This window comes from Prionailurus viverrinus, chromosome C1 (assembly GCF_022837055.1).
Source record: "Prionailurus viverrinus isolate Anna chromosome C1, UM_Priviv_1.0, whole genome shotgun sequence".
NCBI classification, from domain to species: domain Eukaryota; kingdom Metazoa; phylum Chordata; class Mammalia; order Carnivora; family Felidae; genus Prionailurus; species Prionailurus viverrinus.
In genome coordinates, this window is record NC_062568.1 from 135471430 (window position 1) to 135484523 (window position 13094).

The following is a 13094-nucleotide window of genomic DNA, read 5'->3' on the forward strand; positions in this document are numbered from 1 at the left end:
TTGTTTACCCTCATATTTGGGTGGCTAATTGGGAGCTGGGGCTACCACTGCCCAGCATCACAAGAGAGACTAGTAGCCTGGGGTATTGCTAGCCTGGGAAAAGCTTAACAGTCACAATTCGGATTGCAGTTTCTACTGAACGTATGTCGCTTTCATACCATTGTAAAGTTGAACAATCGACATCGAGAACCGTCTGTAGTTAAAATGTCATTGTATGACACCAATGATCTTCATTCTTCATTTTATGAACTTTTTCAATCTTTCAGATACCTATTTAAAAATTTTTTTTAATATTTATTTATTTTTGAGAGAGAGAGAGAATGTGAGCAGAGGAGGGGCAGAGAGAGAGGAAGACACAGAATCTAACATAGGCTCCAGGCCCCGAGCTGTCATCACAGAGCCTGATATGGGGCTGGAACTCACGAACCACAAGATCATGACCTGAGCTGAAGTTGGACGCTTATACCGACTGAGCCACTCAGATGCCCCAGTTTTTCAGAGACCTTTAACACCCTTTTCTCCTAACTTCCATATCCGCTTATTAACAAATCCTAATAATTTCATTTTTATAATGTCTCTCAGATTTCACTGTTCATCTTACTGCATTTCCGCTGTCCTGCATTGCTGCAACAATGTCCAAAGTAGGCTCCCTGCCCTCTGTATTCCCTCTCATGCTAGTAAGCCCAAATCCAGATCAATCTTTAAGCATCAGCTTTACTAGGCTCTATCTCTATTTAGAAATCTCAAGCCTTCTTAATTCAGTTCTCAATACTGTCAAGCATTTAAAGCCCTTTACATGTAATACTTTCTCTTCCAAATGAATTAATTCAGCAAATACTTTTTTGAGCATCTATGTGGGAGACACTGTGCAAAGGTTAAAAAAAAAAGAAACATCTTGCAAATGTATAATATCAGCATTAATGTTAACATCTCCAGGATTTTTTTTTTTTCCATTTAGAAACTAGTTCTACTTCATTCCATTCTACTTAAACTGTTCTTGGCTAGGGTAATCTGTGATCTCCCTATTGCCAGAGTCATCAGGCAGTTTTCCATTATAATTATTTACTTTTTTATGCCATTGGGTACTGTTGACCAGGCCTGCTTTCTTAATACTTTTTCCTTCCTCAGTTTCTAGGTGTAGAAACTACTCACGCTTTCTAGTTCTTCTTGAAACTTTTATTTTATTTTATTTTATTTTATTTTATTTTATTTTTTTTTTTTTTTTTAAATTTTTTTTCAACGTTTATTTATTTTTGGGACAGAGAGAGACAGAGCATGAACGGGGGAAGGGCAGAGAGAGAGGGAGACACAGAATCGGAAACAGGCTCCAGGCTCTGAGCCATCAGCCCAGAGCCCGACGCGGGGCTCGAACTCACGGACCGCAAGATCGTGACCTGGCTGAAGTCGGACGCTTAACCGACTGCGCCACCCAGGCGCCCCGAAACTTTTATTTTAAATTAAAAAACTTTTGGCGGGGGCACATGGGTGGCTCAGTCAGTTAAGTGTCCAACTCTTGATTTTGGATTAGGTCATGGTCTCACAGTTCATGAGGTTGAACCTTGCGTTGCACTCTGCTATGAGCATGGAACCCACTTGGGATTCTCTCTCTCCCTCTCTCTCTGTCCCTCCTCTGCTTGTGCATGTGCATGCTCTGTCTCTCTCTCTATCAAAATAAATAAATAAACATTAAAAAAAATCTTTTTAAGTAATCTCTACTCCCAATGTGGAGCTTGAATTCACAACCCTGAGATCAAGAGTCACATGCTCTAGTGACTGAGGCTGCCAGGCGCCCCAGAACTTTTTTTTTTTTTTAAGGAACAAAGTTTAATTTTGTTAATCTTTGGATTATTCTCTATTAGTTTCTATATTCTTCCTTTCCTTCTATGAACTTGTTTTTGTTGTTGTTGTTTTTCTGTTCTTATTTCTAACTTCTTGAGATGTATGTTTGGCTATTTTTAAAAAAAATATACTTTATTTTATAGCAGTTTTAGATCCATAGCAAAATTGATTGGGAAGTAACGTTCCTATATACACCACACACACACAGCCTCCCCTGCTACTAATAATGCTCCCCACCAGAATAGGGGATTTGTTGAATTGGTGAACCTACACCAATACTTCATTATCACCCAAAGTCTGTAGTTCATGTTAGAGTTCATTCTTGGTGTTGTACATTGTATGGGGCTGGACAAATGTATAATGATATGTATCCACCATTACAATATCATATAAAATAGTATCACTGCCTTGAAAATCCTCTGTGCTCCATCCATTCATTCCTCCCACCCCTAACCTGTGGTAACCAGTGTTCTTTTTACTGTCTCCATAGTTTAGCCTTTTCCCAGAATATCATACAGGTGAAATTAATCAGATTTTTACTGATTACTTAATGATACACATTCAAGGTCCCTCCATGGCCCTTCATGGCTTGATAGCTCTTTTCTTTTTAAAGCTGAATAATATTTTATTTATCCACTCATGAAGTGAAGGAAGTCTTGGTTGTTTCCAAATTTTGGCAGCTATGAGTAAAGCTGCTATAAACATAATGTAAAGGTTTTCAGTTAATTTGGGTAAATACAAAGGAGCATTACTGCTGGATTGTATAGTCAGAGTAAGTTTCATTTGTAAGAAACTACTGAACTGTTTTTTTCAGAGTGTGCCATTTTGCATTCCCATCAGCAATATGAGAGTTCTGATTGATCCACATCCTCACCAGTTTTTGGGATTGTCAGTGTTTTGAATTTTAGCCATTCTAATAAATGCATAGTAGTATCTCATTATTGTTCTAATTTGCAGTTTCCTAATAGTGTATGATGTGGAACATCTTTTCATATATTTATTTGCCATTTGTATATGTTCTTTGCTGAGGTGTCTTCAGATCTTTTGACTCTGTGATTTTCAAACTTCTTTTCTGACCTGTGCCTTTAAGGCTGTAGATTCCCTGTTAGTTGCTTATTTGTATGAATTAAACCCTTTGAATTTTATTGAGACCAAATTTATACCTTAACACTAAAAAAAAGTTCCACGTATGCTGAAAATAATATGTGCGTAGGAGTGCTGGGTGAAACATTCTATATCAGGTTAAGTTTCCTACTCATGTTGTCATATTGTTCAAATCTTTTCCGGTCTTATTAATTTTATTTGTTTACCTATTTTACCAATTATTGAGAGAGGTGTTCAAATCTCTCACTACTATTGTGAATTTTCCAATTTCCCCTTATAGTTCTGTCCTTTTTGCTTTATGTATCTTGAGGTTGTACAGTTGGAATCTATTAATCTAAAAGTGCTGTATTTCATGATGATTTCTCATTTTATCATTAGGATATATTCCTTTCAGTCTGGTTTGGCTTGTGCTGGTATGGTTATATTATCACCTATAGTACCAGCTTTCAGTTTATAGTTGATCAGTGATAACTTTTTCCGTTCTTTTACTTTAAGCATTTTTGTATTCTTAAATTAAATGTGAGTCATATGAATAGCACATCATTAGATTATATTTTGTTTTATTTTTATCTGTGATAATCTGTTTTTTAACAGGCTATTATCAGCTGTTTGTTTTAACAGGCTGTTTGTTTTTTTTAACAGCATTTTGTTCATTCATGTTTTATGTTGATCTGTTTGAGTTTGAATCTACTATCTTGTTTTGCTTCCCTTAATTTTGTAATGCTACTCTTCACACATTTCTGAATATTTGTTTGTGGGGCAGTGCTGTTTTCATTACTTAAATGCTCCTGATCCCCAGGATCTTATTATTTACCTTTTATTTTTCTATTTACTTTCCCTAGATGACTTTATTCATATTCATAATTTCAATTACTACTTATTTGCTGAGCTCTAAGCCTCAATATTCAAATGCCTCCTGACCTTCACCACTTGGAAGTCCTGTCACCACCCCAGATTCATCATTTCCAAAACCATACTTACCTTCTTTTACTCTAAAACTGGTCTGCTTTCTATATTTCCTGAATTGGTAAATATCACTACCTTTCCTCTTTCAGTATATCCTTGTCTCTGCTCTTTGTATGTCCAATCTCCAGATCTTAGAGCCATCTCCTTTCTGTTCCCAAAGCTACTGCCTTATTTTAGGTCTTTTTCATAATTTGCCTAGTTCATCACAACAGTCTTCTTAATGGCCCCTGCTGCATTTATTCTTACATCACTACATTTTACTTTCCATTGCTTTCAGAATGAACTTGAAGGGTTTAAGCAGAAGAATGACATTAGATTTGCATCTTAGATATATAACTCTGAACATTTTCTGGTGAATATGGTAGACAGTTATGTAAGAAATCTCATGTCCTTTCATCTCTAGTAGATTCCCTAGAGCAATGACTTTTTTTGGTAATGCTTATTTATTTTGAGAGAGAGAGAAGGAGCGTGAGCGGGGGAGGGGCAGAGAGAGAGGGAGAGGAAGAGAATCCCAAGTAGGATTTGCACTGTCAGCACAGAGCCCAGTGTGGGGCTCAATCCCATGAACCGTAAGATACAGGTCATGAACCTGTATTGCTATATACTTCCCTCATGACTGATTTTGCTGCATCCCAAAGGTTTTGGACCATTGTATTTTCATTTTCATTTGTTTCCATGTATTTTTTAATTTCTTTTTTATTTCCTAGTTGACCCATGCATTCTTTAGTATGAAATCTTTAACCTCCATGTATTTGTGGTCTTTCCAAATTTTCTCTTGTGGTTGACTTCAAGTTTCATAGTGTTGTAGTCAGAAAATATGCATGGTTTGATCTCAGTCTTTATGTACTTGTTGAGGCCTGATTTGTGACCTAGTATGTGATCTATTCTGGAGAATGTCTCATGTGCACTGGAAATGAATATATATTCCACTCCTTTAGGATGAAATGTTCTGAATATATCTGGTTCCAGTGTGTCATTCAAAGTCATTGTTTTCTTACTGATTTTCTGCTTAGGTGATCTGTCCCTTGCTGTAAGTGGGGTGTTAAAGTCCCCTACTATTATTGTAGTACTATCAATGAGTTCCTTTATGTTTGTTATTGTCTTATATATTTGGGTGCTTCCATCTAGGGGCATAAATATTTATAATTGTTAATTCTTCTTGTTGGTTGGACCCCTTTATACAGTGCCCTTTATACAGTGCCTTTCTTCCTGTTTTGTTACAGTCTTTGGTTTAAAATCTAGTTTGTCTGGGGGCGCCTGGGTGGCGCAGTCGGTTAAGCGTCCGACTTCAGCCAGGTCACGATCTCGCGGTCCGGGAGTTCGAGCCCCGCGTCGGGCTCTGGGCTGATGGCTCAGAGCCTGGAGCCTGTTTCTGATTCTGTGTCTCCCTCTCTCTCTGCCCCTCCCCCGTTCATGCTCTGTCTCTCTCTGTCCCAAAAATAAATTAAAAATGTTGAAAAAAAATTTAAAAAAAAAAAAAAAAATCTAGTTTGTCTGATGTTAAGTATTGCTACTCCAGCTTCCTTTTGACATCCATTTGCATGCTAAATGGTTTTCCATCCCCTCACTTTCAATCTGCAGTGTCTTTATGTCTAAAATGAGTCTCTTGTAGGCAGCATATAGAATGGTCTTGTTTTATTTTTATTTTTTCAAACTGTATCCAGCTTTATTAAAGATACTTCTCATAAACAATCATGGTATTTCAGGCAGGACATTGGCAGCCAGTCATTAACACTATACAACAACTTTCAGACTCCCTTCTTCAATGGGCTACCAAAATCTGAAAGCTACTATAAAACCCAATGAAGTCTTTATTTGATGCCCTGAATAGGGAAAGCTTAGAGTAAGGGTTGACATTTCACATTTAGCATGTTGTTTAACAACTTTTCACAAGCCATCCCTGACTTTCAAGTAATGAAATGAAAATGGCAGAATTATCATTCTGAAGATCTGATAGCTAACTAGAAAAGGAACTCTTTTGAGGGATGCAATCTCAATGGTGACACCAGGTTGCCTGACATACTGGGAATCATTTTTTGGGGTTGGGTTCTAAAAGGTCTCTGGGTTTAACGGAGTCAAGTCTATGTTGAAGTCAGAAAGAGAGAAGAGGACATAAAAAATTAATTTTAGTTTTTCCATACCACAAGGCTATTATGTCAAGCCGGCTAGTGTGTGTCAACATCAAGGAATCCCTCCTCCTGGGAGCCAAGAGGAAGTTTCTCAAAACTAGAAGGGGAAGGTGTTTTTCCCTTTGTATCAGTCTAGCTTTGGAGATATTCTATTAGTGATGTGTACACTTCCCCCAAAACAACAATGAAGTGTCCTGTGTGCTAACAACATAGCTTAAAAAAAAAGTAAAACAAAATTTTCCATTTTTATAAAATTTGATAAAAAATAGTATTTCAAACTGTACAGTCACCAGAAGTACACAGTTATCAAAAGTGCACACACTTCACTTGGCATCTCCAGCACCTTCAACTTTCTGTGCCAGTATGTTTTAGCATCTCCGTTTTCTGCAGGGTTATTCCTGTCCTTGCCGTCATCAGCTTTCCTCTTTTTCTTTTTGGGTACCTTCTCTCCCTTCTTTGCAGGGGCCTTTTTAGACTTGGACTCTGGCTTTGGGGAGTGGGTTTAATAGATAACCATTCAGATCTTCTCTATAGCTTATCCTTTACCTTGGCTTTATCTCCTTCAGCATCCCCTTCAGCCTTTCTCTTGGGCATGGCGGTGACAGTGGCAGGATCTGGGTGCTGGATGCAGGGATGCAGTGGCATGCAGGCTTTGGCTGGTCTGTGGGTTGTTCTTGCCTCTTCTGCTTCCTAGATCGGTCTTGCTTTCTTATCCGTTTTGACACCCTGTGTCATTTGATTGGAGCATTTAGTCCATTTACATTCAGAGTAATTATTGATAGATATGAATTTAGTGCCATTTTATTATTCATTTTGTTGTTGTTTCTGGAGATTTTCTCTGTTCCTCTCTAGTCTTTGTTGCTTTTGGTCTTTCTTTCCCATTTAAAATCCCCTTTAATATTTCTTGCAAAGCTGGTTTAGTGGTCACGAACTCCTTTAGTTTTGTTTGGGAAACTCTTTGTCTCTCCTTTTCTGGCTGGGTAGAGTGTTCTTGGCTGCATATTTTTCCCATTCAGCACATTGAATATATCATGCCACTCCCTTCTTCCCTGCCAAGTTTCTGTGGAGACATCTGCTGCTAACCTTATTTGTCTTCCCTTGTAAGTTAGGGACTTCTTTTGTCTTGTTGCTTTTAGGATTTTTTCTTTATCTCTATGTTATGTCTTGGTATTGGCCTGCTTTTGTTGATTTTGATGGGACTTCTCTGCACCTCCTGGATTTGGATGTCTGTTTCCTTCCCCAGATTAGGGATGTTTTCAGCTATAATTTCCTCAAATAAACCTTATGCCCCCCTTTCCCTCTCTTCTTCTTCCAGGACTCCTATGATATGAATGTTATTATGCTTTATGAAGTCACTGAGTTCCCTAAGTCTACTTTGATGATCTAATATTTTTCTTTCCTTCTTCTTCTAGGCTTCATTATTTTCCATAATTTTATCTTCTATATCACATATTCATTCCTCTGCTTCTCTCCTGTGGTCATTACATCTAGTTGGTTTTGAATATCAGTTTTTTCATTTTTCATTTTGGCCTGACTAGTTTTTAGATCTTTTATCTCTGTTGTAAGGGACTCCTGGGTGTCTTCCATACTTTTCTGAGTATGGTAGTATCCTTATGATTGTCGCTTTAAATTCTGGATCAGGCATATTACTTATATCTGTTTCAATTAAATCCTTGGTTATGATCTTTTCTTGTTCTTTCTTTGGGGATGATTTCTTCCATCTTGCATTTTGTCTAAATTTCTGTTTTCTTCTCTGTGTTGGGAAAGCCTATTATGTTCCTCTCCTGATAGTAATGACTTTATGAAGAAGAAGTCATACACTGTCCAGGGCCTGGCACTTCCGGAAGTGTCCCTGGTATATGTTGTGTGCACTCTGCTGCTGTGTTTTGGCTGTTCTTTCCCTCAGGTCAGTTTTCTGCAGAGTTTCTCCTTGCCTGCAGTGGAGAGTGTTGGCCACTCCTTGACCAGAGTGTGGCAAGTTTTAACCAGGTGTGCTCTGGTCTGCTTATTAAATGAGATCTGGTGCTATTTCCACTAGAACTGAAGCTTTGCAGAATGCTATGATCAGTAGACATGGTGTGTGTAGGGTGTTTGTGCTGCTCCTCTGGGGAAGAGACCCACTATGCTGGTTCTTAGGCACACTTGCCTGAGAAAAGCAGCACCTGCAGAGTGCGGGGGAGCGGGGGTGGGCGAGGCTTGGTGTAAGCTATCTAGGGCCACTTGGCACTGTGCTACTTATTGAAGGTAGTTTATCCTGAGTGGTAGGGGAGAGAAATGGTGCCAGCCCCCTCCATCATCCCCTGAGAGGGTAGTTCCTGCTCACTACTGTTCAGGAAGCCCTCCCAGGAGAATGAACAGTCTCCCCTCATGTGTCCCAGGTGTCCCTCAGATCCCTACCTTCATCCTATCTGTCCTGGCTGTCTCCCTGACTGGCAGCACAGAGCATCTTGGGCTCCATCCCAGGCAGGCTGGCTGAGTTTTAAAACTCTAAATTTTAGGGATCTGGTGTGGTGGGGACCCTCTCTGGCTTCTGGAGGAGTATCTCACCAAGCTGAAACTGATGCAGGTTTGTCCCAGAAGGGCAGTAGCACCAAAGCGCAGGGGCATGGGGTTTGGAGTAAAGCATAGCAAAAAGCCAGTGTCCAGGTTAGCTGCCCTCAGCAGCTGTCTCTGAACCTATGCTGAGGAGCAGGGGAGAGAAATAGTGTCTGCTGGATCTTTTGTCCCTGGAGAAGCAATGCCATTTCTCCCAGATGTGTTCCAAGAAGAAGGAACTATCTCTCTCAGTGTGTCCCAGGGGATCCTCAGTCATCTGCCCTGGAGCTATCTGCCCTCCTTCTCCATAGGAACACTGCAGTGCCTTCTGGGCTCTACACCAGCCATGCCATGGGCCTCTAAAATTCCAGTCTTTGAGCCCCACTGGTTGTAAAAACTCATGAAAATCGACCCTCTTGTTTTCCCAATCAGTGGCTTTGGGGAAATTTTTTCCTTGTGTGATCCCTGTGGACTCCCCCTTCTCTCTCTCTCTCTCTCTCTCTCTCTCTCTCTTTCTTGCCTCTCCGTGACCTGGGCTCCCTCCTCTCCACAGCACCTGCAATCCATTTCTCCTCCAATCCATGCCTCCACACCTCCTACCTTCCATGATGTGGCCTCTTCTCTTCCTCTAGTTGTGCAGTTTGTTCTGTCAGTCCTCAGATTGACTTCTTGGGTATTCAGGATGATTTAATATTTATATAGCTGTGGCTGAAGGAGGAGGCAAGCCAAGGGTCCTCTTACTGCTCTAGCATCTTAGCTCTGCCTCCTCGAACTTACAACGCTTTTAGAACAAATGAAGGAGAATGCCATTATGAAGAATTAAAGGAAGAACAACTTTGAAAATCATTTAGTATGAGATCTATAAGAAATTTAAAAACATTTCTGTTATCCTTTGTTGATGCAGGAAGACCTGGCCTGTATTGAACTGAAGCATAAAAGCATAAGAAACGAGAAGGCTGAGATAAAAGGGGGCAGTAAGGATGGATAGGTATAGGTAAACTGAACATGCAGTAGCAGAGTTAAGATACAAATTGGAGACAGTAAAAGGTAGAATTCACACTGAGGTGTGCTGAAGCAGTGATGTGGAAAACACATTTAAGAAATGTTCTGGGAACATAGGGAAAAATAAAAGATGAAAACTGTGGAAGAGATGGTAGCATACGGATGGTATCAGAAGTCAGAAGGTGAGCCAGTGTTCAGGAGAGAAGACCAACTACAGTGTGGTGCCTAGCTGCATGTTGTTTCATTCACAAAGGTAACAGACATTCCTATGTGCCAGGCAGGGTTCAAAACTATGCCGACATTTCACACAACCTCTTGAAGAAAAAAAAAATTAGTTGATTGAAAAACAAATAAAAATGAAGAACTTAAGAACAGAACATATGTTTTGAAAGACCTGGCAGAGTTCCTACAGGACTGCCAGTATACAGAGGCCACATAGGTTCTTAGTACAGTCCTCATCCTAGCAAACCACACAGCTGGAATGGAGCACACTCACGAATCTGAAAGAATGTGTATCTTGTGGTATCTGGATCAAACTTAAAAGCAGACAATTTCCTCATGAGTTGTTATTCCCACTGGACAAAATTGTGTAATTGGGCACAAACAATTCATCTGGAAAATCCTCTCCCTCAGGCACTGTTTACCACAAGATCCAGAAGTTCAAATAAATAATATTACAGTACAGTAATTAAAGAAAAAATAGGCTTCTCAGAAAAAAAAAAAAGACTGAAAGGAACTACTTCAAAGTGTTAATGATTACTACAAGACTATGATTTTTTAATTTTATGCTTTATTTTTCAGCTTTTGAAATGAGCATGTATTATTTTCAGTGAAAAAAAAACTAAAGAAAACTTGATGAAATGCTATTACTAAGCAAGGAAAAAAGCATACAAAATAGTGGAACAAGAGAGCCAAAAACAATTAAGATTTCATTAAATGGTAAAATGAGAGAATACAAATATTATTCAAAATACAGCATTAGCTAAAACAATGTAAAAGGAGACATTTAAAATATTAACCTCTTCCATTTTTCAAAATTCTTTAACTTTAACAGTAGACCATGGGGCGCCTGGGTGGCGCAGTCGGTTAAGCGTCCGACTTCAGCCAGGTCACGATCTCGCGGTCCGTGAGTTCAAGCCCCGCGTCGGGCTCTGGGCTGATGGCTCAGAGCCTGGAGCCTGTTTCTGATTCTGTGTCTCCCTCTCTCTGCCCCTCCCCCGTTCATGCTCTGTCTCTCTCTGTCCCAAAAATAAATAAAAGTTGAAAAAAAAAATTAAAAGAAAAAAAAAAAAACAGTAGACCATAAGACAAATGTGACATCTTAATAGCCTTGTGCAATGGCTTCCAACCTGAAGTAAACAATAAGAGGGCATTCTGATTACCTTCAGTGTGATGGATTTCCAAGTAATAGGAGAATTAAGAGGTTGAGAACAGAATTCCTGGTCTCTTGCCTTGTACCTTCTGTAAATGACTTCCTTAAGTGCTTCTTAGCAACTACCCTGATTTGACACTTGAAAATGGAGGCAGGATGAAACCGTTAGCCACACCCACACCTAACAGGCACCATCTCTAGCAAGTAGTAGCCCACCAGGTCACCTCTGCCTCTCAGAGATCTGAATATAAATGCAGAAGCCTACTATCTTGCTGGCTCTGGACAACTCCACATGTTCCTTCCCTGCCTGCCAACCCTGGGCAACACAAGGTAATTAACTTCAAGCACTTATGTTGGGAGTCTTGTCTACTCTAGCTAGGAATCGTTAACAGGTCACCTCTTGCTTGAGGACTCCTTGGAAAGTTTTCTGTATATGCTACTTCTGACTCAGGAAATCTTTCCAGACACCTCCCCTGACCTCATCTGTCAGAATCTTGTAGGCCTTTCACTTTGGATCCAGTTCTTGCCCACCGCCCAGCCCTAAGGAATTATCTTTCTCCAGACTGTTCTTATTCCTGAGACATCCTGCCTGACACTTTACCCCACAGCCACTGTCCTGCCTGAGTCTGGTTCCTAGGTTGCCACTCTCCTACTATCCTCAAGGGCATTTAGAATGTAGCACATTGTCTTTTTTTTTTTTTTTTAAACTCTCTTCCACCAAAATCTCCTGATTAGTAAGCTTGTATATACCGCCTTGTTCTACTTCAAATTTTTAAACAAATACATGATCTGTAAATATCTCTGGACATGGTCTGATATTCTCATCTTTGCTTTCTGCTTTCATTCCCTCCTTTTCTGGGAAATCTTTAACGATTTTTTTTTTATCCTGAGTGTGTTTCTATAGCACTTAAAAATGAAATGAAAACAATTGCTTTCTCAACACAATTGTAAACTCTTTGTGGGCTGGAATGGTGGCTCATACTTTTCTCATGCAACATAGGACAAAGCAATCTGGGATTTCAAATAATAATAATAATAATAATAATAATAATAATAATAATAATAAAGTGTCCATAACAGCAGCAGGTAAATATTTCTCTGACTTCACATTAGCCTCCCAACTGTGGAAACTTTGGCTTCCTCCAAACTCTTTCCCAATTAGGTCAGAGTCACCAGGGATAGCTCAAATCTGCCTTGGAATACAGTTTTCTGGGCTACTTCGTGGGTAGCCATTTCCTCCAGTCTGGATCCCTAAATGTTTTTCTCTCTGCCACCACATCCCACACCTCTTTCCTTCCTCTTACACTCTGGCTACTCTGGTAAAATCTTCTGCCACCCTCATGCTCTGATGCACAATGTCCTCCAAGATCCAGTTCTCTTTGGTTCTTCTTCTGGTCCAGTTAAAGACACAGTATTGGCTACCTCTCCAAAACCAACTTACTGTCCTTACTGTAGCTTATGTGCTAGGATTCAGTTCCCCTTAGAATGAGTGATTTCCCAGGAGGATACTTGAGCCGTAAAGCAACTAGTCCCCTTCATGGACACCCATCAACAAAACATATTAAGGCATGCCTTGATCATCTAAGAGCCCAGGGACCATCTTCTTCAGGAAGTCTTTCCCAAATTCTCCCTCTCCCCACCACCATCACCACCAGCTAGATAATATACATCTCTTCCTTATACCCTCGTATTCTGAACATATCCTGGATATAGGTTTTATCATGTTATATGATGATTATCTTATTATGAACCTGATTCCCCATCTCAGCTACGAGCCCTTTCAGGGAGAGAATCATGTCTCATGCATGTTTTTTAAAGTTTATTTATTTATTTTTCCAAGAGACAGAATGCAAGTGGGGGAGGGGCAGAGAGAGAGGGAGAATCCCAAGCTGGCTCTGTGCAGCAGAGCTTGACATGAGGCTCGAACTCACAAAACTGTGAGATCATGACCTGAGCCAAAGTTGGACACTTAACCGACTGAGCCCCCCAGACCCCCCAGGCATTTTTGAATTCCAAGTGCCTACCTTAATTCTTGGCACTAAGATTCCATAGAGTCTCAAGCAGGGCCCCTAAGGTGCTTATGTGCACCACAATTGATTTGGCTCAAACAATACCTGGTTTCGATTAATGGCAGTTTTTCCTTTAAG

The 13094-nt window shown here is 39.9% G+C and overlaps 1 protein-coding gene and 1 pseudogene across 2 annotated transcripts in view; one reads left to right on the plus strand and one right to left on the minus strand.

Moving 5' to 3' along the window:
• Positions 1–13094, plus strand: part of DIPK1A (divergent protein kinase domain 1A) — a 113611-nt gene that overhangs the window by 35558 nt on the left and 64959 nt on the right. The window lies entirely within an intron of this gene.
• On the minus strand, positions 6212–6632 carry LOC125172680 (non-histone chromosomal protein HMG-17-like; annotated as a pseudogene).